The sequence below is a fragment of the Mirounga leonina genome, unplaced genomic scaffold, assembly GCF_011800145.1.
Source record: "Mirounga leonina isolate KUSES-001 unplaced genomic scaffold, KU_Mleo_1.0 Mir_176, whole genome shotgun sequence".
Lineage (NCBI taxonomy): Eukaryota > Metazoa > Chordata > Mammalia > Carnivora > Phocidae > Mirounga > Mirounga leonina.
This window is the reverse complement of record NW_023270454.1, coordinates 35,694,906-35,722,758: the sequence shown is the minus strand read 5'-3', so window position 1 is coordinate 35,722,758 and position 27,853 is coordinate 35,694,906. Positions and strand designations below refer to the sequence as shown.

The window sequence follows — 27,853 nt, the reverse complement described above, 5'->3', positions numbered from 1 at the left end:
ACAGAGGTGAAAAAAAAAAAATACAGAGGTGAAGCATTTTATCCAGATCTGTATTTCCTCTTCATTAAAGAATTGTCTGTAACGATCAGTATTTTAATCACTAGATCATGATATATGACTTTTTGGTAGATGATATTTCTCAGGAAAATATCTGCTCAAATTTCTTAATCATGTACTACAGAAAAGGGCAAGAATTCAGATCAAGAGATAAACATCTTGATTACATATGTTGGAAAGTCTCTTTTTTTACTGAAAAACAAAATACACTATTGTAAAAAAAAAAAAAAAAAAAACAGAAATAGCTATTACAAAAAGAAATAGCTCATTAAGCCAAAAGGTCCTTTGTACCAATTATCCGTATATCAACTGTGTAACCTTAGTCTATCTGTACTTATAGAGTGCCATTTTAGTCATTCAGAAAATATATAATTTGGCATTCAATAAAATTTGATTTTTATTTCATCATCTATCACTGTTTAATATTCACCATTTATTAAGTTTGTATGCCTGCCTTCCATAAACAAAGAAAAATGGATCTCTTTCTGTAGCAGGTTTCAGAGAGCAAAGTGAAACTTAAGGTCAACAAAAGAGAAATGCATTAGCTCATGAAATTTAAACAAAGTGACACATTTCAGGCAAGGTTGGATCTAGGGGCTTAAAATTTCATCAGGGCTCATTTTTCCCTCTTTCCATCTCTCAGCCCTTACCTATGTTGGCTCCACCACCAGCAAGATCCCTATATACAGTGAAAAGATGGCTTCCAACAGTTCTAGTCTTATTTTGTCAGAGCTCAGTATACTCTGATGCCCTTAGTTTTAGCAAAGGTTCATTTATAAATTATCACTCACTCTGAAGGTCTTGGCTTGGGCCACACATTCTCTTTGTTCAGCAGAAGTTATACCCTCCCCTGGAGATACACCCAAACTACATGGACTGAAAATAGATGACATGTAGTTCTACAAGGAACATTAGAAAAATATTACTAAAAGATGGACCAAAAAAAGAGATTATTTGGTACCAGAAACTTAGATTTTCACTATCCAAGGCTAATAGCCATATCATATACAGATCAAATTGTGGCCTCTACAAAAATACCATGATACTAATATCCTTTCATTTGGGGCTAACTTGAATTCATGTGTTAAAATAACCACCAGAAACCACCATGTTCCTATCTGATAAAACAGGTCAAAAGGAAAACAAAACAAAAACAGGTTCCTTACCAAACATTCTGTGGTAAACAGTATTAAACTGAAGGAGGAGGTGAAAACAAAAAAGAAAAAAACTTGTTCAGATTCATACCTATTTGCTACAGCAGCCCAATGAGTAGCTTAAGGCAATATAAAAGTATCTGACACAAGCAAAAAGCAAAAGAAAACAATCAGAAAACAAAAACAAATAACACTCTTGCTGATTGAACCAGAAAATCGGTTTAGGAAGAGGTCTGCTATTATGATGACTCACTCTGTCATCCTTCTAATTCTTAAATCTGAGACCTCTTATCCCCCAACTACAAGATCAGTTCTGCAGCAAGATTTCTAATCCTGAAGAATTTAAGGACCCCCAGATAAGCAATCCTGTATTGATTCAGCCTTGCTCTCAGCCTCTTATTGACTTTGTTCCCAGGGCATAGTAATTGGATTCCTGCTGCATTCCTCAAAATGAAAACCCCACTTGTATTGCAATTCCAAAGCTTCCATGTTCCTGAGTTTCTTTTCCTGTAGGACCCCAACACTAAATCACCTCCACTTCATTCATTCATTTTTTTCAATAAACTTTTATTTAGCTCCTGCTAGTTTCTACACACTCTACTAGGCACCATGGACATAGCATCATCACTGTTGTCATGCTGCGTAATGTCTGCCTTCCCAGACTCCTCTGATCCCATGCTTTCCCCATCCACTGGGGTGAGAATGGCTTTCCACTATCTCTGCTAACAACTATCACCTGAATGTGTGCCTTCACAAGAGGTCTAGAGAGCACAAAGAACAACCAGAGGTCAGATGTACTGTCTCTGTGCCCTCTATGTGCCATAATAGAGTCTGTCTAGAAATTAATAAATAAACTTAATTGATAAAATTAATAAATAAATTGTGTGTTCATGCATTTTTCAACACCCCAGGACAAAATTGAGAACAAAAATTATTTAGGAGATCTATGGCTCCCTCTTATTCCCTTTGGTATATTTCTGATGTTCACTTATCTCCATCTGGTAATTTCCCCCTCCCTTCAACCTTCTAGACATGGACTTCACCCCTACCATCAAGGATGCCTTTTTAGTAATCAGATTAGGGTCATCATATGCCTATTCAGTCCTGCCACTAAGAAGTGAATCTTTGCTCTTTACTAGGAGGGAATCTGAGGTATCAGAAAGAAGAAAGCTATCTACTGTCCATCAAATTGAGTGTTAATAGACTAATTACATTGGATTGATACTGAATATCAAGCTATGGCTTATAAAAACGCCTGACATATAGCACTTTATAGTTCTAGAAAGGACATTCACACATATTATACAGCTGGAAAATCTCAGAGAACCTCACAAAAATGTTAGCAAGTTACAAGGAAAGAGGGAACAGAAACCCAACTAGAGGACTCTTTGCAAGTGTGCTCAACAGAAGTTGATAATGAAAATGTCCACCATATCTATGGAGGTCTCTAAAGAGCTCAGCTGCATAATATCCTCATAAAAGCTCACCTCCATTAATCACAAATCTAATCACGCCATTGGCTGATTGTTAAACCCCTCATGGCTTCCCAGTGTTCTTAGTATAAAGAAAAGGAAAAAAAAAAAAACACTTTTTTTTATGTTATGTTAATCACCATACATTACATCATTAGTTTTTGATGTAGTGTTCCATGATTCATTGTTTGCATATAACACCCAGTGCTCCATGCAGTACGTGCCCTCTTTAATACCCACCACCAGGCTAACCCATCCCCCCTCCCCCCTCCCCTCTAGAACCCTCAGTTGTTTCTCAGAGTCCATAGTCTCTCATGGTTTATCTCCCCGCTCCAATTTCCTCCCTTTATTTTTCCCTTCCTGCTATCTTCTTCTTTCTTTTTTTTTTTTTAACATATAATGTATTATTTGTTTCAGGGATACAGGTCTGTGATTCAACAGTCTTACACAATTCACAGCGCTCACCAAACACTTATAAAAAATCAGCCTTATTTTGCATCTTTCCCCAGACACCCAAAACTATACTCCCTCAGTTTTCTTCTTCACCTCAAGTGTCCTGCCCTACATTTTCATCTCTAAAGCATCATGCTTTCTCCTTCCATAGGTTTTTTGCATTTACTCTTCCTTCTGAAATGCTCCTGCATCATTGCTCAGAAGTCAATTCCTACTCTTCCCATCTGAGTTCAAGTTTTTCAGTTAATACTACTCAGGCAAAAAATGTTGTGTCTTCTTCCTTCAAAGCATTTATCACAGTTGTAGGCTTACTTTCAATATTAATATAATATTTGGACATTATTAATGTTCTCCAATGAGGCTGTAAACTTAAAGAGAGGAGGAATTGTATTTTTACCTACCAATGAATCTGCAGAACCAACTTACTACTACTTACTGTCTCTTTAGGGAGTTGGCATGTTAGCGGTTGAAAGCAAAGTCTTTAGAGTCAGAAAGACCTAGCTTCAAATCCCGTTTCCACATTTGGCTAGCCCATACAATTTTGGACTGGTTATTTACGCCCTTAAATTTTAATTTCTTCATTTTTATGGTAGGAATAATAATAACCTAACCCAACCATACCTTAGATTAATTGTAGAGATTTAAAAAATCACAAAGTAGGCAAACATAAATGCATAGTTCCTTCCCAAGGTCCACCAACATTCAAATATACACTTTATATTTGGAAGGAAGGTGAATGATGCTTTGAATTTAATTAAAGAGTCCTGTCAAAATTATTTAAGTATAACTTCTACTATGGATCAGGTACTGTAAAAGGATAAACTCAAATGAAATGTGTTCTCTGATGCAAGAAACCCTGAAGTGTTAGTGGGATGAATAACTGACATGATATAACTTGTGGGGGTAATCAGACAATGACAATCTGGGCTCTAAATTAAAAGATAAATTAAAAACTAAGGGAGAGTCGTTGCATAATTAAGAATGAAATTCTCCCTATAACATAGGTTGAAATTGTAATATAGTATCAAAAATGACAGTGGAACAGCACAACTCAGCAACTATAAATTCCACTCTGAGATAACCGAGGGATCAGGCCATATGCACACCAGCTTCCCTTTAGTATCAATTAAATAGATGCCAAATCTAGCTCTTACACATCTATGCTAATAAAATCTGATGATTTGAAGTAACAGTCATCCAATTTTAATGGCTTCTCTCTTTTAAATTTATCATCTCAACATAAAGATACATATTATGAATTTATACTCCTTAATATTCTCTTATATGTTAGATCATTGACTTCACTCTAGAAAGAGCAATGGTTATTTTAGATAATCAAACTTTCAGTAATTAAAAAGCAAGGCAATAACAAGCAAGGAAATAATTTTATTCAGGCACCAAAATTTCCAATAAAAGGATTAATAATGAGATTTATGCTTCATATTTCATTACACATAAATAGTTTTTGTAGGTAACATTATTTACTGACTAAATTTTATTACTATCTTTTGTTGTTTTTCTCCATCTTTCTTTCACTGACTCTAATTATCCTTTTTACCTAGAAAATTTTTAATGTGCATTCGGCAGTCATGCTATTAAATGGCTGAGAATTCGAAAAAGTTCATTCCACAACAGAAACATAACCATACTTCAAATGATGTCCTTATTTTACACCACGGGGATGTTTAAGTGAAGAGCCTATAATAGAATAAGAAGCAAAACTCCAGAATCCCGTTCGACTACTTGGAAATTGTCACTACTGCAAACAGTACACATTTTAACTATCACACTGGAATCCTAAATCTTAAACTCAACATAGAGATTAAATATCAGTAGAAAAATAAATATGGGTTGAGAACTAAAGTTGTTTTCTCTTCCACAACATGAGGAGAGTATATATACAACTGACATCAAGAACTAGCTAACCAGAGACTAAACAGATGCAAACAGGATGCCAAGCAAAACTGAGCTTCCTGCCAAAGGTTTTCCCCAAGAGGTGAATAACATTTTCCATAAGTCTATGGAAATTGCAGAATTGGTTTGGTAATGAAATACTCTTAGCCACTTTTTAATGTATGATTTAACATTTCTGTTCTCTACTGAATAGTATAGGTTATATTAATTACATCAGAGGGAAACCCATATTTATTATTCAATGAAAAGAGAACAGTATTTTAATTTACTTGAGAAAGTTTTTCCATATGTAAAAATGAAAACATGCATTTTTAAACTTACTTTTGATGGTTTAAGACTATACAATTATAGTGTAATGCTGCAAGACTGAAATTAAATATAAAATTTTCAGGCAGGAACATTTTGTATTATGTGATGTTAATTGCAAAGTATTATAATTTAAAAAGCCATATTGTAATTTTCATAAAAGCTACATGTTTGGGTCAATTCATCATTGTAAGGTTAGATAGCCATATAAGGGAAGTTGATTTTTTTTAAATATTTTCTGTCCAATTGTTCATTGGTGCATCATAGGTGATTTTAAAACAACAGACAAATGTAATATAACAGTAATACTGGAGACCTGACTGGTCTCCAAAGTGTTCAGAGAAACAAAGACTTTCAGAAGTTTTCAACCACGGCATAAAAGCAAGCTCTACACTAGGCCCTGTGCATTTCAGCATCAGAGCAATGGTCACATGTCACAGACTATCCTACAAAGATACATAAATTGTCTGTATCCTTGACTGGGCACCTGTGACTTTGGAAAATTAAATTTCACATTCATCATTTATGAGGTCAGCACAAATCCCTTGATGGAATTTCAGCCTAATTAGGAAGTGTTAAGAAAGGTTTGAATCTCCGAACTAGTTCACATAAACGTTCCACTGGTATAAAAAGTAGATAGCTACCTTCTGACTGAGGACAAGTCATGAATCCACGTTATTTATACCCAAGAGCATCTAGAGAAACTCAAATTTGCTTTTCTGTTGCAGTTTTGAGTTTTAAGTGTTCAGGGCTACCTCCAAATTTCTTTCATATCAAAGGAAGCACGAAACAGGAGACCAGATATTTTCCTTTTTTACTCTGACTTGTGATACCTCTTTCCTCATCGTCTGTCAGTTCTTCTACTTTTCACCTCCTCATGCCTCTTTGCTCTAAGAATTCCACCAGCTTCAGGGCACCTGGGTTAGGCATCTGCCTTTGGCTCCTTAGGCGTCTGCCTTTGGCTCGGGTCATGATCCCAGGGTCCTGGGATGGAGCCCCACATCAGGCTCCCTGCTCAGCAGGAAGCCTGCTTCTCCCTCTCCCACTCTCCCTGCTTGTGTTCCTGCTCTCGCTCTCTCTCTCTCTGTCAAATAAATAAATAAATAAATAAATAAATAAATAAATAAATAAATAAATCTTTAAAAAATAACAAAAAATAAAATGCACTTGAACCTTATCATAAATAATGCATTTTTTAAAAAAAAGAATTCCACCAGTTCTAACCCCTTCCCTCTAGTCTCTCCTGGATCCATCTATAAAATCAGGCAAAACTAAAGATTATTTTAAGTAAAATTCATTTGAAACATACATTGTTTTATATATGGATGCTATATGTTGGTTGTTTTTCTACTTTGCCAGAACCCAAATTTGCTGCCACAAAATTTTCACATGTTTTGTTAAAATACTTCATCATGGTTTCATGTTAGTTGGTCATTCATGTTGAATCAGTCATTCAACTTTTTTACTGGATTTGTCCAGTATTCAGTCCATGACAGAATTCATAAGGGATAAAGGGGCGGCAGGGAACCAGAAGATACTTAAATCTTTCACTGCCCCTAAAATTCTTTAAAAACAAACCAAAAAAAGCAAAAGCATAAATATTTCAATAACAACATTAACGTTCAAAATGAGTGCTCCTACTGAGGTAAGATGGCAGCCTGAGCATAAACACTTTCTTCTCCCTTTCAAATCACACTGAAATGAATCTAAAAATGCAGGAAAGGGAATATAATAGCAAAAAGTGAATGAGGTAGGAAAGCAGAGCAGGTAGTGTGTTCTGAGTGGTCTACAATGTTGCATGGATCTAGAGATGACAGGATGTAGATGGGATTACTGGGCTCATGACATGTGTGAAGACAAAGCCAGAGATAGCAGATGAGGCTGCACAGAAGGTAGGTCTATTTTGCCTGAGAGGACCCAGAAACTCAACCTGGAGGCATGGAACGCAAAAATAGGTTGTACAGTAGTATTGAAGGTATTTGAATAAAGGCTTAACTACTGAACAGCTGGCTAAGACCCTCCTGCTTTCACTTTCAGACAAGTGGCAGAAATACCATACAATACAGCCTATTCCTAAAGAATTTAGAGGGCTTTTTTTTCTTGGGAGGCTTACACGCCAAAGGAAAGCACCAGAACTGTCCATTATATAGTACACATCTTAAATTCAACCCTATCTACTGGTCAACATGCCTACTCAAAAGTTTATACTCAGGCAGACATAGAGGTATACAATGGCAAAGGAAAGCTACACCAGTGAGTTATGTTAATAAAACTTCCCAATTAACAAGTAAGAATGATCAACCATGCATCACCAGACATTTGAAGAAAATCAATAGCACAGAGAAGTCTAAGAAATATTGTAGCCGTATAATAAAAATAGACTTCTATGGGGGGGAAAAAGGAGTAATTAGAAAAGAAGATCTTAAGGGAAATTAAAAATATAATTACTGAAATGTAACATGTGTCAACTATACTCAAAATTTTTTAAAAAGTATAACTACTGAAATTAAAATTCAATGAAAGAACTACAAGATAAAGTCAAGACAACATGGAGTAAAAAGAAAAATAATAAATTAAAAGGTTAAGATATATATATAGATGTAGATATTTCAAACTTCATTGTAAAAGATAATAGATAATATACAAGATATAATTTTTTGTAACTACAAAACTTGCAAAGAGACAAGAAACTCAAAATCAAGAGAATACATACATATTTTCCTTGATGGGGTTACATCCCAATAAACCCAGCATACTTCTAAAATATCCTAAGTTGAAAATGCCTTTAATACACCCAACATACCAAATATTGTATCTCAGCCTCGCCTAACTTAAACATGCTCAGAACACATACATTAACCTACAGTTGGGCAAAATCATCTAACACAAAGCCTATTTAACATAAAGTGTTGAATATTTCATGTAATTTACTGAATACTGTACTGAAAGTAAGAAACAGAACAGTTGTGTGGGTACAGAATGATTGTGAGTGTGTACTGATTGTTTACCCTAGTAATCACGTGGCTGACCGGGAGCTGCCCCTGCGCAGCATCATGGGAGAGTATAATACTGCATATCACTAGCTGGGAAAAGATAAAAATTCAAAATCCAAAGTATGGTTTCTAGTGACTATGTATCACTTTTGTATCATCATAAAGTTAAAAAAAAAATATGAGTTGAACCATCAAAAGTCAAGAAACATCTATATTCAATACAAGCAAGATACAATGATTGAAAAAATGGAGTACTCAAAAGATAAATAGAAACTCTAAAAAAGAACTAAAGGGAAATTCTAAAACTGAAAAATACCTGAAATTTAAAAATTCTTTGGATGGACCTAACTTCTGGATTACACACTGCAGAAGAAAGAGTACTAAACTTGAAGAGAGGTCAGAAGTAATAAAGTTTAAACTGGGCATAGATAAAAAGCATATGGATAACACTTTAATTATTTTAAACATCACTTTTCACTCTCACAATTATCTTGATTTGGATTTGATGATAAATCATAGTTAGCCTAACTATTACATATAAAGTGATAGCTTCTGACCTTCCAGATTTGATTTTGCCCAACTGCTATGAATGAGATCATTTATTTCTTTAGAGATAATACATATGTAATTAAGATAAAAACTCAAAAGTGATAGGGGTGTCTGGACTCTAGCATAGCTGTCAGTTTCCCATCGGTGTGATCAGCCAAGAATATGTTAGCTACTCACATATGCTATTTCATAAGACCAACAAGCCCAGTAATTCCTAAAATAGATTCTATTTCAAAGGCTTGACAATTTAGAACAAGCTATTAAAAAAAGAAAAACAGAAACACCTGTTTAAACTAAAATATTTTTCAAGCCTACCAAAGACACAACTATATTGCATTATCCCTGCTACACAGCAAAACACAAAGAAAAAAAGATAAATTTCTGAAAAGAAATACTTCTTTCAATCAAAGAGTTACTGAATTGCTCTCCTGAATAATTCTGGTATCTCTGCTTTGCTCTTGACAACAATTAGTCTGATAACCCTGATTATTTATTTCCTTAAGTTTAAAATAAAAAATAGTTTAATTAAATTGCTTTCCTCTAGTTAATGGAAGTTTAATGAATAATGTTTAATTGAATTAAACATTTGTTTGCTTATACATTCAACATTTTATAAATAAAATATAATAAGCACCATATATGTTTTATGGCATCTTTCTAATACAGCTTGTCTGTTTTTTTAAGAGTCTACATTCTCTTTCCCCAAATATTAAGATATATATTACACAAAACATAACACAAATTCCAAGCAAAAATACAAAGCCATTCCTCCATAATATCCAATAACATTAACTTAAAGGCCTGTATTATAGAAAATGATTCTGGCCCACAATAAGTTCAAAGTTTGTCTTTGTCATTGTCCCACTTGTCTTTCTTAACTCATCTCCTAGCTCCTGTGGCTCACCTTCCCAATCCCAGTATCCCTTACCCTCATGTTGCCCTTGAGATGTCAAGTGAGCCCACTTTAGTGCCCTCTGCTCAGGATTGCCTTACACTGAAGAACACCAGGGACTTAATTACTTCCTTTTTCTCTCTTTCTGACCCCCATCAAAACTTCCATTAACTAGAGAAAAGCAACTTAATTAAACTAATCCACATTGAATTATGAATGATTGATTAATAGACTACTCAACCCTCCCTGAGAGATTTTTATTTAAAAAAAAAGGAGACTGAAATCGAAGTAAATCTGTAATAGAATTAGAAACAGTTCAAAAAAGTAGGGGGAAATATATAGGCTTCTTCCAGGGAGATATGTTTTGATAGAAGGGCCTTCTGAGGGTCCCTTAAATTATCCCTGTTGGTGGCCACCTAACTCAGGCTCAGTTCCTGACTGGGAGAATAAAGCATTGACTGAAATGCCCTTTTCCAGTTTTATAAGTGAGCAGCAAAGTACTCTCAAAGGAAGACATTTGACTTTGAAACAGACTTCAGAAGTTGAAATATGGTTTATTACTCCTCCGGGTGAACTGAGAAATATAAATGCTTCTTTTAACTTGGAGTCAAATTCCCAAGAGCCATCCTTAAACACCAAATATCACTGTGACAAAGGTCAAATCCTCTGTCATGTGGAAATGACCCTACAGATACTCTTTTTAGATTAATCCCATGTTTTTTTAACTTTTAATTGGAGGATGAGAGTGAGCACCAGAAATATATGATATAACCACATATTACAGAGACACAAATGAGAATATAATGGCAGAGGAGCCTCTACAAACTTCAAGGTAAAGTTCATCCTCTCACCTCATCTATCCTACCTTCTAGATCATCTACACACATACACACGCACAGACACACACACACACACACTCTCTCTCAAGTGATGGTAAAAATTACCATTTCCCAAATATTATTTACAGAGTATCCTCTTGAAATTTAGCTAAATATTGCCTAAACAATTTGGAATAACACTGATAATAAAAATGCGAACATATCTTTATTGTGACAAAATAAGTTAGAAGTAATTACAACTCCCTTTTTGCTTTATTTGACAGTGTATTTTTTTTCCTGCCTTATCCCAGGTATAAAATACAAAGAGAAGAAACTGTTTCCTTTTTTCCTTCAGTTTGATCTACGTAAATTGAAGCTGATCCTCCACTCTGTCTAATTATAAATTTTGCCCTCCTCTACAACAAGGTGACAACACAGACCTCTGCAGTCATGATAAAGGTCTTTAGCATTTTACTTGTGTAACAGTTGTAAAAATCAACAACTTGACCCTCATTATGAGTCAACTGCATTAATATCTCTGGGTTTACGATCCTTTCTGCAGAAATGTCAGGCTATACCTATAACCTAGTCCTTGGTGAACTTTTTCACCGCATAAAAATATTATGTTTTGTCTTAATTTTCAAAATTCACACAGTTGGCTGGATAAAAAACTACCACCCGAGAAAGAGATAGTTGCAATAACTATACCCCGAACAAGAAAATTTTAACTGATATTTTTTTACTTTTAGCTCAAAAAGTAAATTCCTCTAAGTAAACTTTCTACACCAAACCCTGTGCACCATTAATTTAAGATCTACCTTCTGAAAGCTTCCTATCCAATTGAATAGAGTGTTCCAGGGCAAGATAGCATATTTAACAAATGTATCTAATTTGTCCTGTTTTTTAAAGACATGAGCCCATAAAGAAGGGGAAGAACAGGAGAGAAAACAATAGTACCTAAGTTTTGGAAGGTAGAAAACAGGTCCACAAGCAGTAATTAAATTACCAGACCCGAAAAAGCTCAATCTTAACTGGCAGTGGGAGAAGTCAAGAACTAACTAGTTACACAACAGATTCCCCAAAATGTTCAGCATCTGGTAGCACCAGCTTTTCTAGAACTGAGTAAAGTGGGGGAGGCAGGTGGAAACCTAAAATAAGTAGGATTGGATCAAAGCGATTTGAAAAGTGGTTAGATACCTACATGTCTTCCCCTACTCCACTTTACTGAGTAATGCCCCTCACCCCTGCCCACTGAAGCTTGAAAAGCATAAAACAGAAGGTCTTTGATTCAACAGTCTTACACAATTCACAGTGTTCACATACCTCTGAAACAAATAATACATTATATGTTAAAAAAAAAAAGAAGAAGATAGCAAGAAGGGAAAAATGAAGGGGGGAAATCAGAGGGGGAGAAGAACCATGAGAGACTATGGACTCTGAGAAACAAACTGAGGGTTCTAGAGGGGTGGGGGTTGGGGGTTGGGTTAGCCTGGTGATGGGTATTAAAGAGGGCATGTACTGCATGGAGCACTGGGTGTTACATGCAAACAGTGAATCATGGAACACTACATCTAAAACTAATGATGTATGGTGATTAACATAACATAATAAAATTAAATTAAAAAAAAAACAGGTCTTTAAATCGGGGAAATCCCAAGCAACTGAGGACATGGGAAACTCACTAAAAACAAGGAGATTAAGTAACTGTACATATAGATACAAGGTCCTGAGACATCTTCCTTCCACCCCCACAACCCCTTTCCCCAGAACTTTTCCCTCCAGAGAGGAGTTTAATTTCTCTAGGGAGTTTGATCAACCCAACCAATGACCCACTCCTGTCTCCCACAGTAAAACTTAAATTTGACATTACTAAAATGCTTGGAGCCTCCAAGAAGCTTTTCAGTCCCCTATTTAGGGAAGACAGACCAAAACAAACATCTTATTTAAGAAGCAACTTCTGGGGGCGCCTAGGTGGCTCAGTCGTTAAGCGTCCACCTTCAGCTCAGGTCATGATCCCAGGGTCCTGGGATCGAGCCCTGCATCGGGCTCCCTGCTCGGCGGGAAGCCTGCTTCTCCCTCTCCCGCTCCACCTGCTTGTGTTCCCTCTCTCGCTGTGTCTCTCTCTGTCATATAACTAAATATAAAAAAATAAAAAAATAAAAAAAAAGAAGCAACTTGTAGGACACAGGTTATTCAGGGAAAAAAAAAACTTTTTTAAAAAATCAGAGGAGGAAGTCAAAATATCTCATCCATGTAACAAGAGATCAAAATGTCACAAATAAGAAACATTCAAAGAACAACCATAAGAAGAACTATTAGAAACTAAAAAGCATGATTTAAAAATCAGTATAAGGGTTAGAAGATAAAATTGGAGTGATCTCCCAGAAAGTAGATCAAAAGGATAAAAAGATGTGAAAAAGAGAGAGAGAGAGAGAAGATACAAAAGGTAGGAGACCAGTCTAGGAGGTCAAACGACTATAGAGCAGGATTTCGAGAAAGACAAAACAGAGGAGAGAAAATCATCAACAAAGTAATTTAAGAATTTTTCATCCCTCCAAGCAGACCAAATGAAGCTTGAGAAAGAATTGAATTGGATGCTGGGTGCTCTCTAGGGCAGTTTCTCCACATTTAATTTTAAGTAGAAAATAAATCTAGATCTAAGCCAAATATCAAATATCTAAGCCGAATAGAACAGTTTTCACTTAACTTATTAGAATCTTATTAAATGATTAGAATCTTATTTGACTCATCTTTATACTGAGCTGGAACAAACTGACCATTGAATATTGACCAAACTGAATATTGAGAACTCTCAATATTTAAAGAACTCTCATTGGTTAGTCCTCAATAATGTTCTCCTCTCCCTAGAAAAAAAAAAAAAAAAAAAAAAACCAGCAGGTGGCAAAATTATTATTCCAGAGTCTTTAGCACAGATTGCCTCCTAGATTTTCTCACAACTTGACAAAGTACGAAATCTGCTCTGACCCATTTAGAACCCCAAAGCTTCATTACAAACATCCCCAAAACTGGAAATCTGCGATTCATTAGGAACATGCTGGGATCCAGGGCTCCATGAAGGAGTTGCCTAAATTGTTTGAGACAGTTGAAAAGAATCTTCTGAATTCCTTCACATTTCTAAAAATAAACAGGAGACTCTCTGGATAAGCTTAAGATACAGAAAATCACACAGAGGCTGGGTCCTAGGTTCTTTAATGCTCATCAGAATAAAACCTTTTGCACACTACCCAAACTTCTCAAATACAGAGAATTACGTTTAAAAACTGCAAGACATTCCAAGAGGAAATATTGAAAAGCAAATTTCCATCAGATATTGATCATGTAATTTCACTCCAAAATAATTTATGTTGATATTTCCCTATTATAAGTCATAGTAGAAGCCTGTAACTTCCTCCCCTTGAAGACATGTAATTGGCTATGCTGTCCTGGAAACAGCTCTAGAAAACGATGATCTTTTATCACCAGAACTATATTCACAACCTGTTCCAAAAGAACCACCCGGTCTCCTTATCAAGCTAATTGCCTTAGGTCGATAGGGTGAATTACTAAAGATGGACAAAGTGATGTTTTTATACCTTATCACTTCAAAAGTGTAAACATTACATTTTTTAGTACATTTTCAGAACTCCAGGACAGATTTTTTTCATAGCAAATCACAAATACCAACCAGAGGTCTGGAATGGTTACTCTGGTTATTCTAACAATCACTATTCACCTCTGTTCCACTTCACTTAGGAACACTTGGGAATAATTTCTCTGAACAATTTCTCTGATCTCTTTGGTCTATCATTAACATTAGATCCAATGGACAGAGACCATCAATAGTAAAAAAAAAAAAAATGTATAATGCTCACATAGATCCTATATATTAGGACATGGATTGTTTAGTGATGGAACTGACTTTTAAAGGAAAGCAACAAAAATAATAGTGTCCTATTCTTCGAAAAATGACATAATTTTATTTTCTCAAAGGAGTGTTGGTCTCTGCTGATAACAGTTGTAACAGCTCAGCATTAACACTAAATATATTTAATCTGGCAAAATTCTTCAACTTTTAAGTGAAAATTTTTAAGTACCCCAAACTAGTGAATCAACTCACAAGGCTACATGGGGATATAGTTTATAACTGAGTTGGCATGAAGATGCAATACTACCTAAAATCAGACATTGGTCAGAGGTCTTAATTATCTTCATACACAATATGACATATTAGTAACCTCCACTTAAAATTTTTTCCTTCTGAGGCCATTTGCTTTCCTTCCTATAAGGCACAAAACTCTGAGAGCTAATTGACAACATTTTTCCATATTCTAAAACAGAAAACACTTAATAAATCTCAACATCTCTAAGCAAAAGATTCTATCAATATAATTTTGTCAAATCCTTAAAAAAATGTATTTCTTCAGACAAATTCCATGACAAAAAAAGTACTTTGCAGAATAATTTAAAAGCTTTTTAAAAAAAAATAATAATTAATAATACTTACCCCAATTGACACTGCTTAACTACTTACCTTTTGCCTTAGCTCCAATGAAACTTAAAGAAACACTGCCCCAAAGTGATAATGATCTCAGTTGCTTGATAATACCCAACCCCTATATTCTTCCTTTATTCTTCTTTTAATCTGTAACTATCCAACTTTAAAATTTTTGTTTAAAATTTTTAAAACCAATTCCAAATAAGTCATGAATAATTGAGATAGTTTTCTAGATCCTGACAACCCTGTGGTTATTTCCTACTTCTCCCATATGTCTGTCTTCATTAGACACCCAAAGAATTCTAGAATCAGAATATTTCCTTGTGATGTACTAGATGATAATTGGCTGCTACTATAGAACTACTTATATCAAGATGAGCCCTTCTGTTCCAGACAAGAATACAGGCTAACTTCCTTGGTGAAGAATACCAAATGTGACCACAGAAAAGAGTAAAATGCCTCACAGAAGGAAAACTCCACTTTCAACAAGATTTAAAAGAATCAATAAAAGTTAACTGAAGGACAAACATTCCTTATTTTTCATTTCTTAAAATATTTAACATCATGTAACAGTATAAAATTACAGTTGTCCATGATGATTAAAACTTCAGTATTTATAAATGCCAAGTATTAAATTACATGAAAAAACTTGATCATTCTCAATGCTGTATTCAAATGCAACATCAAATGCAAAATATCAAATTTACACAGTTGCTAGATCTAGAATATTGAAATAACACTGCAACTATCTCTGACTGGTTTAAACTTGTAAGGGTTAGCTCAACTTGACTGTGCTTAATAGCAAATGGTTTAAATATCGTGCTTTGCATCTTATTTTAATACACACCCCTATACATACCTTCTCGAGGGTCATTTTTCTCTTTCCTGCAACATGAACATCAAAGAGTGGTCCTCAATCAGGGGTGACTTTTACTCCCAGGGTGGGGGCACATTTGGCAATGGCTGGAGACATTGTTGGTTATCACAACTGGGTGTAGGGCTACCTACATCTACATAGCTACAATGCATAGAACAACTCCTCTGCCCCCCATAATTATCCAGCCCCAAATGACTATTCTGTGGAGGCTGAGAAACCTGGCTACAAGGGCTAACACTCAAAAGCTCCTATTAGGTGTTATGCCTCAGGTTGCAATAAGGAAGGAGAAAGGAGAACTCAGGCTGACACATAACTCCTTCTATGGTCAGGTTAACCCTGGAATTTATTCTACATTTTGGCACTCAAAGCCCATACCGTAAGTTCTCACTCTAGTCACAGAGAATCTTCTTTATGCCTTTCCAGACCAATGCTAGATGATTCTTCTGTATAATTAAAATTAAGTATAATTTTTAATAAAAGCCCTTACAGTTATGTCTGTTTTTAACAAAAGCTCGGAAAAGCTCAAATAGCTCAAATAGAATACATCTTACCAATCACTAGTTTTTCAATGTCCTCCCTTTAAACCATTTAACTTTTACTCGCCAAATGAAGTTGATTGTTCATCTATAACTTTCATGTTTTTATTAGAGTTCTGACAGTTCTTAGAAACTTCAGCATTGATCACAGAGAAAGATGCTCTAAATTGCAAATCAAATGTCCTCACTATACTAAAAACTGAATAGTGTCACAATAGAAATAACAGAAGTTGAAGTCCTCTGATCAGATGCTACCTATAAAATATGAAATACTAGACAAACTTTAAGCTATGCCTCGAATTTATATGCTTCCAAGCTATTCAAATATAAAATAAGCACTAACAAATGGGCAACCTTGTCCATTGCAAGGCTAATAAATCAAAATCACCAAGGTAAGTTAACTGCATTTCCAATGGATGCAGATTTATCATCAGAGACCTGATAATCATGCAACCACTAGAAAAAGCAATGTGTTTTCCATGACCTTGGTCATAATTCACCACCAACACTGACTTGTAACTTTTCACTATTATGTCACACTGAGCACACTCTAAAAAAGATTTCAGGATTTTGGGACTTCTGAATGAAGAACATGCATGTGTTCATCTGATTTCTTTTTTACATTAGAACTCAGTATAAAAACTATAAACATCTGATACCTGAAAAATAGAACAGTGGATAAGAAAGCTGCAGAAAAGCAGGACTTAAATGCCTTGAAATTTTTCTGAAAATGAAAGGCTGGCTAGTAGTTTGAGTTAGTCCAAATGAAGAAGCCCCCAAACTTTCACTTTTTCAGCAATAACTATATCTCTTACATCTGGCAATTTCTTTTAGTTGAATTCCCCACACCAAACTGGTAATAAAGCAAGCAGGAATGTCATCAAGATTGAAATAAAATCAGAGAAGCTTTCAAGCATTCCATTCTTTATAAGTAGTTTTATTTTGATCTCCACAAGTGGAGAAAGGCCTGGCTGCCACAAATATTTCCAAGACAGGGAAAGTGGTTAAGAGAGGCTGATATCTTTCTAGGCTTTTCAGAGATTAATCAAAAGTATAGCAAATCCCTTCAAGAATACAAGATGGAGGAAACAGGGAATAAGTTGTTACAACACTGGGCAACAAGTCAAGGTAATATATTTACCAAACTTGTACCTTGGCTTCCAAGCTTAGAATGAGAGAGAATAGAAATGATGAGATTTTTTTAAGTATTTAAATAGAGAGGTTTTTGTTTTGTTCTGTTTTGTTTGCTTTTTGTCTTAGGACAATGGACCAAGTATCCAGAGGATAAAATGATGAAGAAGCACACTATTTGAAGAGTTGCTTAAAATTGAAAGCCTGAATTGGAATCCTTATTGGAATTCTTGCTGGATGCATAACTTTAGGCTAGCTTGTAATCACTCAGAGCCACTGGTTTTTGCTGTTGTTTGGGGTTTTTTGTTTGTTTTGTTTTAATTTTGGTTTTGGTTTTGGTTTTAAGCTATAGAGATTATAAAATCTATCTTTCAGAATGGTTATTTGGGCCAATATATGTAAATAGTCTGAAACATGTGTTATATAAGAAAGTGTACGGCGTTATTAACTCTCTACAAAGTTAATTAGGGGTCTCTGTGTCAGAAGACAAAAAGCAAAGACAGAAGGTGGGCAGGTGCCAGCATATTGGGTCCCACATGCCTTGCTGGCCCTGAGTTTTGATGAGAGCCCAGACAGCAACTACTATGGAGCTTTTCTGACTGCTGGGTGGGAAATGAGTCTATTGGAAAACTCAAGATTCTAACACTAGTAGCTAATATGCCAGACATAACAATCCAGTTAAGGTGGTTTTATCACTACCTATTAGAATTCTCATTTTACAGATGCAGGAACTAAAGGTCAAAGAAATTTAAGAACTTCCCGAGGTTACAGGCAGCAAATTGGAGGCATGGAACCTAGAGATGTACTAGAAACAAAATTAAGCCCAAGAGTAAGCATCAGTGGGCATACACTAGGTTTTATCCATAATGAGTCCTGAATGCTGGCTTCCCATTAAGAGCTTGAAAGGTGGGGTTAACCATTCTTCTAGACACACCTTCCCTTTGGCACCTTACCCTCCCTCACTGGGTCAGTATCTGATTCTCCAAGCAGGGCTGTGGGAGAAGACCAAAGTTTTCACAAGGAAGCAATGATGAACAGCAGAATTAGGTTTCAGGAGAGTCAAGTTTGAATAAGTGAGATGGCCAAAGCAAGTATACAACACCGAGACAATATCTGAAATTATTTTTGTTTTTGTTTTTTTCCATAATATCTGAGAGTGGAAAGAATTAAAACTGAAGAAGCCAATTTTCACATCAGCAGGACAAGAAACCACAAGGGCTGGAAACCTCAGGCAAAGCCCAGAAATCAGGAACTAAATACACTCGGGTATGAATGAGAAAACCAGAAGCAAAAGCAAAGTGAGAAGGTCCAGACAGTTTCCCCTGAACAGGGGGATTCAGACACACTGATGAGTGGAGAGGAGTCAACATCAACTCTCAACCAGTGGATAATGGAAGCCCATGTGACTATAAATGACATCAGAGCCCAGGCCCAATATGGTTAGTGTATATAATCTATTTAGCTTTGCACTGACTAGCAGATAAAAAAGAGGGAATCACTGTGGCTTCTTTTGTAATCCTGCAATTTGTGTATTATTGCAATAAAATAGAATTTGTGGTTCTATCGCAATAACAGGATCTTTCCCGGAGACAGAAGGCCTTCTCAAAATTGGCAAGCCCTTGGGTAGGAAATTCTTTTGGGACAAACATGAGGGAGACTGGCAAAATAGAGGCATTGGAGTGGAAGGAGGAAAATAGATATAGAGCTCTATGGATCTGATGACCAAGTTCTGTCCTCAGGAGCACTGCAAATGCCATCAAGAATAACATAATTTTAAAAAACAGACATACGAAAAAAAAATTGCAATGTCCAAAGACAACAGATTGGTTAAATAAATTATTATGGTAAAAAAAAAAAAAAAAGAGTCCAGACCTAAAACCTCCCAGTTTGCAGAAAGTCGAGGTAGAGAAAATGCACTGGGATGAGTCGTATCAGAAGGCTTCCTCTGAGCTTGCCTCACGTTGGCCTTCTGCTGAGTGGTGATAGACCCTCTCCTCTAGGAATCATGGGCACCCCTAAGTGCTGTTCAACAGCAGTGGCAGACTCGGCAGAAGGGACAGGAGATGGATAGACTGTCAGGTCAAGGAGAACTCTACCTCCTTAAAATTGTCCAGCCAGAGGATTCCCTCACAGTCTGAACTCTGGCATCTGGGATCCTGCACGAGAATATTGGCATGGCATCTATGATCTCCTAAGTATACCTGCTGCAAACATATTCTGTGTATATCTTTATAAATCTCTTCAAATGCAGTATTTATTTTCAAATTTTTAAGCATCTTAAACTATACCTATCAAATATTTTATTACATTTGCAGTAATTTATAAAGATATATATGGTAAAAGGACAAAAATGAGAGGAAATCAGGGTAGAGCATAAAATGGAAGACAATAAGACAAAACAAATGTAATAGATAAACCACCAGCTAGCGTAATATTTTTAAGGGAGAAAGGGAATATCCACAAAATTAGGGACAAGTAATAATAATAATATAAACATTTGTGGAGTATTTATAAATGCCACTGTTCTAAGCACTTTTCACATATATTGCCTCATTTCATCTTCACCACAACCCTATGAGGTAGGAACTATTTTTCTCCCCATTTTATAGTTGGAGAGGCAGGAGAAATAAAGTAATTTACCTGAGGTCACACAGCTTATAAACAGTGAAGCTAGGATTCAAGTCCAGGCAGTGTGGCCCCTATGTCCATACTCTTTATCTATTAACATGCTGTCTGCTGACCCAGAAAGGGAAGGAATCAGAAACACAAAGGTTTTGAAAAAAAAGTGTAAGAGGCTACTTTGAACAATACCATGCTAACAATTTGAAAACCTAGGGCTATTCTTACAGGAAAATGCACACTACTAAAATTGACCACATAAAGGAGAAAAAAAAAACTAAAACCATGGGGAAAAGATGAGGAAATTGTCACATACCTAGATTCAAAAAACTGCCAGACCAGTGTGCTTTCTTACATTAATTATTTCAATTTTTCAAGGAAGATACAATTAAGATATTATTTTAAAAATTCCAGGGCATAGAAGAAAAAAAAACAAAGAAAAAACGTATGTAAATGTATTTTCTGAGTCAGGCATAAACTTGTGGGGGGCGGGGCTGGGTGGCTCAGTCTGTTAAGCATCTGCCTTCAGCTCAGGCCATGATCCCAGGATCCTGGGCTTAAGCCCCACATAGGGCTCCCTGCTCAGCAGGGAACCTGCTTCTTCCTCTCCCTCTATCCCTCCACCCTGCTCGTGCTCTCTCTCTCTCAAATAAATAAATAAAATCCTAAAAAAAAAAACTTGGTATCAAAACCTGACAAAAAGATGACAAAGGCAGAAAACAATGTGTCAGTTTTGCTAGGAAATATAAATGCAAGGGCGCCTGGGTGGCTCAGTCGTTAAGCGTCTGCCTTTGGCTCAGGTCATGATCCCAGGGTCCTGGGATCGAGCCCCACATCGGGCTCCCTGCTCAGCAGGAAGCCTGCTTCTCCCTCTCCCACTCCCCCTGCTTGTGTTCCTGCTCTCGCTGTCTCTCTCTGTCAAATAAATAAATAAAATCTTAAAAAAAAAAAAGAAATATAAATGCAAGCCTCTTATGTATAATATTAAAAATTTATATCCAGCAACTTATGAATAACATTAAAACATTTAGTCTTTATACTAAGAGTGCAAAAAAGGTTGAACAGTAGCTATCTATCGATAAAAATTATTATAGTGCAAGACTAAATAAGAACAATAATTGGGTCATTCTAATAGATCCTGAAAAATACATTTGAAAAAAAAAAATTGACATCCACAACAATATACTGTTTAAAGATTTTATTAAAGGTAGAAATTCCTTCAACATGATCAAAACATTTTCAAATAAACACAAAAACAAATATCCTTAATGATGAAGCACTAGACTCATTCTCATAAGAGATGGAAGTGAAGGAGAACAGAAAATCTAGATATATTGGAGAACTAAGTGGAAGATAAAAGGATAATTTCAAATAAGTGGGAATGAATTATAAAACAATTATAATTGTGACAATTACCCTCTATTTAGAAAAAAAAGAAATACTACCTCACACCATAATACACAAAAATAAATTCCAGAAGCAATAAAGTTTTATGTGTCAAATCCAAAAGCATATTTTAAAAACTACAATATGGGGGCACCTGGCTGGCTCAGTTAGTGGATCATGCAACTCGATCTCTGGGTTATAGGTCTGGACCCCATGTTGAGTGTAGAAATTACTTAAGGGGCGCCTGGGTGGCTCAGTCGTTAAGCGTCTGCCTTCGGCTCAGGTCATGATCCCAGGGTCCTGGGATCGAGCCCCACATCCGGCTCCCTGCTCCGCGGGAAGCCTGCTTCTCCCTCTCCCACTCCCCCTGCTTGTGTTCCCTGTCTCACTGTGTCTCTCTCTGTCAAATAAATAAATAAAATCTTTAAAAAAAAAAAAGAAATTACTTAAAAAATCTTAAAAAATTTTTAAATAATAAAACTATAATATTTTTATTTGACACTGTTCTTTCTAAGCATGAACTGAAATTGAGAAATCATAAAGGAAAATATTAAAAGATTTTACATGTAGGGAGGCGTTCCTGGGTGGCTCAGTAGGTTAAGCACCTGACTATAGCTCAGGTCATGATTTCAGGGTTGTAAGATCCAGCCCTGCGTCAAGTTCCACACTGGGTGTGGAGCCTGCTTAAGATTCTCTCTTTCCCTCTCCCCCTGCCCCTCCCTACTCCCTCTCTCTCTCCCTCTCTAAAAAAAATTTATTTGACAAGTAAAAATTACAATTTCTGTTCAAGAAAATACACCATAGTTTGCCTGGGTGGCTCAGTCAGTTAAGTGTCTGCCTTCAGCTCAGGTCATGATCTCAGGGTCCTGGGATCCAGCCCCACATCAGGCTCTCTGCTCAGCAGGGAGTCTGCTTCTCCCTCTCTCTGCTCATGCTCTCTCTCTCTCTCTCATTCTCTCTCAAATAAATAAAGTCTTTTTTAAAAAAAAGAAAAAAATACATCATAAACAAAATTAAAAAATAGAAAATATTAGGGAAAATATTGTAGTACACATGACAAAACATTAATATCTTTAACCAATAGAGTGCTTTAAATCTATTTAAAAAGATGAACACTACAGTTTAAAGATTAAAAGACATAAAGAAACAATTCATGCAAGAAAAGCAAATGACCAAAAACTATAAGAAAAGCTATTTGATCTCACTAATGATAGAAAGATAATGATTAAAACAACAATCTGATAATCACCTATCTGTAAAAACTCAATACAACTGCCAATGCACAGTGTTGGTGGGGAAGCTTATAGACTGATAATGGGTGTGTAAATTGGTACAACCTTTCTGGAAAGAAATCTGGCAATCTGTATCAAATTCAAAAATGTGCATGCCTTCAAACATGGCAATTCTGCTAAGAATGTTTCTAAGGAACTAATCTAACAAGCATTCAATGAATTATATACAAAGGTATTCCTGAAGAATTACAATGGCTTTTTAAATGTAATTTAATTTGTTCTCAGCTTTACTGAGATATTGACATATCACATATGTAAGTTTGAGATGTTCAATATGATGATTAGATACATGTATATATTGCAAAATGATTACAATAAGATTAGTTAATATCTCCATCTCTATTCCTTTACATAATTACAATTCTGTGTATGTGTGTATATGTGTGTGTGGTGACAATATTTTAAGATCCATTCTTTAAAAAATTTTTCAAGTATATAATACAGTATTGTTAATTATCATCATCATGCTCTGCCAAACAATGGCATATTTAAAACAATATAAATGGCCCTCAATTTATTGGTCAAATTATAGTGTTTCCATACTATGAAATGTTATTCATTTGTTTGGAAAAATAAAGTGGATCCAGGGATGCCTGGGTGGCTCAGTCGGTTAAGCGTCTGCCTTCGACTCAGGTCATGATCCCGGGGTCCTGGGATCGAGTCCCGCATCAGGCTCCCTGCTCAGCAGGGAGTCTACTTCTCCCTCTGCCTGCTCTGCCTGCCGCTCCCCTTGCTTGTGCTCGTGCTCTCTCTCTCTGACAAATAAATAAAAATTTTTAAAAAATAGAAAAATAAAGTGGATCCAAATTTAGAAATATGTTCATGACATACTTGATTAAAGTAGGCTAGGAAATAATTATTAATAACGTAATACATTTTATATGTAACTAAAATGCATTTTTTAAAAGTCTGGAATGGTGCAACCAAAAAAGAAGAAAAGAGCTTGGAAGAATGTAAACCAAGGTTTATATAAGCATGGTTGTCTAGAAATGGTTGGATTATGAATATTTTTTGTTTTCTTCCTTTTGTTTCCATAGTTCCTGATTTGTCTTTAATAAATGTGTTTTGCCCTTGTAATAATTATTTAAATTTCTTACAATGAAAGAACCTAGATTAAAATATCAACCTATTTTAATAGACCCATAAACAATTACAGAAAACCAATCTGTTTTTATAGCAGAATACTGGGGGTGTTTTGCTATTATAACAAAATACACCTACCTTCCTAGCATTTTTTTGCATTTAGGATAATTGATTAGTCACTTTTAAAAATGTAAAATCAAGGGATACAGTTAATACAAAATACTTAACCTAGCCCTTGTAATTTTAGGTTTTCTCCAAAGTAAAATTAAAAGTTTCTTCACACATCAACTTGATTTTCAAGTGACATGGGTAACTCAATGTTGGTCTCTGCCATATGCTGTTGATGGGCTGACTCATGTTCTACCAGTGTAGAAAAGTGTCATTATCTACTAACACACTAAAATATGAGGACAAATTAATTATTTACTGGATGAACTATAATTACAGAAAACAAAAATAAACAGGGGGAAAATAAAGGATCCTGAAATGGACCACATCAAGAACTTTGTGTAAATGTGGAAGACAATAGGTTTTTCTGTTCACAGATAATAGCTGGATACCTCTGCAATTAATTTTTAAAGTCTCAAATCATGTTCTGGAATCACTCAATATCAAAACAAATTTGTTATTTTAGTCTCCACACTCATTGAGTCTTTCTCCAAAGAAGCTGCCAAACCCAGCACCAGCTGGCCCCTTGGGAACAAGATGAGGCTAGCTACAGATATTTCTTTTTGAACTCAAAATAGATATTAAAAGACAGCATTGAACTAATCAAACCTGTTCATCTAAACTAATCTAACAACGGTTTGCCATCAAGAGAGTTTGAATTGTACAGTGAATATTTAAAACATTTCCATTTTCTTCCCCATAAATCTTTATCTCTTTTAAGTGTTCTGGTTTTTCTTAAACATTAATTGTAGATAAGGGGCCCAGCAATTCGCCCACTATCCTCTGCCTGGCTCTCCTCGTGTCATCAGAGGGGTTCTTGGAAGCATTAGTGAAACCTGGATAAAACAGACACAGTAGCTCATCTTGTGGTACACAAGCTTCCTTCCTATCTTGCCACTTCCTTACCTATCTGGCTGGACTCCGTCTACAATGAAATTTACAGAGATTCAAGTTAATAGAGAGAAAATAGTAAAAGTATATGATTGCTAGAATGCTAGGGAGAATATAAATTGGCCCAACCACTCCACAGAGCAACACAGAGCAACACTCTCTAAAATCTTCATGCCCTTTGATCTGGTAATTCCCCAGAACTATTTATATTCAACTAGGCTCAGCACAGCATTATTTGAGTCATAACACACTCATTCTTTTGCCAGATCTTTTCTAACTTTGATCAGGTGGTACTCTCATCCAAAATATACTCACTCGTCCAGAAGCAACAATGTTTGATCCACAGTAGACTGAGCAATGCTTCAGCCTAGTGATCTCCTATGATCCTCAACCAGGGTCCCAGGAGTTGTTTGGAAATGTGGAGAATGTTTGATAGTCCTGGTGGGTGGGGTCAGGGATACTACACGTCTGCAATGCCTGGGCTATTTGTACCTAACAAAGAATTGTTCTGCCCAAAGTACTAGTAGTAGAAGCTGGTATTCTGCCCAGAACCTCTCTTCAAGGCCAATCTCCCAGTGGCTGGGAATATTGTCTGCTTATGGTTCACAGCTATGCTCCTCACTGAGCATTGCTCAAGGTTACTGCACCTCCCAGGGGGAACCCACAGATGATATCTGGCAGATAAAGGCATGCAAAGGCCTGCTTCCACTTGGGACAATTCCATAGGGCCTCTCTTTCCCTGTGGCTCCCTGTAGGATTGGCTGAGACCTCAGTTGGCTATCCTGCTGCAACTTAGCTTCTCCCTCTGCCCCATCCTGCCATCCTAACTTCATCCCAGGAGTATCTTTTGCAAACATCTACCAGTAAATCTTGTGCACTCAAGTCTCCCTCTCAGAGTCTGCTTGCACAAAACCTGATTTATGATAATCCCCACTGAGATACACTGCTTTAGTTCATCTCCTTATTTTCCAGATGACTAAAGAAGGGTCTAGGAAAGGGTAAAAATCATGTTCAAAGTGCAGAAGTGGCTAGTTCAGCACTCACTGCACATACTACACATTAAAAACTGTGAGAAGCTTGAGAAATTGGGAGAGAACCGAAAGAGAAGGAAAAAAGACATTAAAATCTTTACTGTGGGTGGGACACCTGGCTGGCTCAGTCAGAAGAGTGTGTGACTCTTGATCTCAGGGTCATGAGTTCGAGCCCCACATTGACTGTACAGATTACTTAAAAAAATTTTTTTAAATCTAAAAAAAAATCTTTATTGTGGAAAATCTTAAACAAGTTTTAAAAAGCAATTAGATTAAACTATATGGAGGGGTTCAATTGGTTAAGCATCCGACTCTTGATTTCAGCTCATGATCTCAGGGTCCTGAGATTGAGCCTCACGTTGGGCTCAGTGCTTAGCGGGGAGTCTGCTTGAGATTCTTTCTCTCTCCCTCTGCCCCTCCCCATCCCCACACGCTCTCTCTAAATAAATAAACAAATCTTTAAAAAAATACTTAAGACTTAACTATATGGAGAAATGCTTAATAATGACAGAGTCTGAGAATCAATATTTGTAATTCACTGCAATAACAGAAATCAAAAGAAGACTGCCCAAATATCTCAGTTTGGGGAAAACAATTTACTGGATTCCCTAACTACTATTAGTCTGCCTAAACTGTTCATATTTAGTGTGCATCACTGTTATAGAGCCAAAAAATGATGATTAGAAATTTTCCTCTTAAAAGGAAACAGCTGGAAAGATACAGAGAGTATCCATGGAGGTGAGAGTGAAAAAACATCCCCTTCATATCCAACTCTTACTCCTCTTCCCTCTGAAAACGTAGCTAGTTCTAGACACCCACTATCCACCAAAAAAAAAGTCTTTGATTTCCCCAGTGCTCTCTTCTAAGCCATCTGTCAATCTTGAAAGACATGTCTCTACCATAGCCAATTCCTCCACTCCTATATTAACATAGTTTTTAAGTATGGCATTATAATATTTTCACCCTGCAACTTTTACACTTACAACATCTTTGTTCTGTTCCCAGGGAAGAAATTTCCCCTATTATTTTCAAGAATCATGTAGACAGAATGGTAATGTTGCTTCAAGTTCCAGTCATAGACTAACAATTACCTGCTAACCCCCACAAAAAAAAGAAAAACAAAACATACAGGTTTTGAAAGATCTTTTTTAATGTAAACCCATACCTGGAATGCAAAACTAAGTTGAAAATTACTAAGATCTTTTAATTTTTGAGTGAAAGGAAAAAATCTCTTTATCACACATTTTTTTAATTTTCTCAGAATCAAAATTAGTATTTAAAAAGGCAGGAAATAGGGGCACCTGGATGGCTCAGTCAGTTAAACGTCCAACTCTTGATTTTGGCTCAGGTCATGATCTCAGGGTCATCAGATCGAGCTCCATGTGGAGCTCCACACTGGGTATGGAGCCTGCCTAAGATTCTCTCTCTCTCTCCCTCCGCCCCTTCCCCCCACCCCACACGTGCGTGCTTGCTCTCTCTCAATCAAACAAATAAATAAATAGGCAGGAAATAAAGCACACTGAATGAATGGAATTATTACCAAAGCCAATATGACCAAAATAATTTTCCTCAAACCTCCATTTGAAAAGAATTTGATATTTTAATGCAAAAACTCACAGAAGTCCTTGTGCTTAACTAAGCATCTCAAAATATTGTGCCAAATATTTAACATTTATTTTAAAACATTTTGAATGGTACTTTTACCACATACATGTCCCAAAATAATCCTGAAAATG

General features: G+C 36.0%; 1 protein-coding gene across 1 annotated transcript in view; it reads right to left on the bottom strand.

Annotated features, from left to right (window-relative positions):
• Positions 1-26,195, bottom strand: part of IQCM (IQ motif containing M) — a 214,511-nt gene extending 188,316 nt beyond the window's left edge. The window contains exon 1 of the mRNA XM_035022935.1: positions 25,402-26,195. The gene's annotated coding sequence lies outside the window, so the exon portion shown is untranslated. The remainder of the gene's footprint in view (positions 1-25,401) is intronic.
• Positions 26,196-27,853: the final 1,658 nt, after the last annotated feature.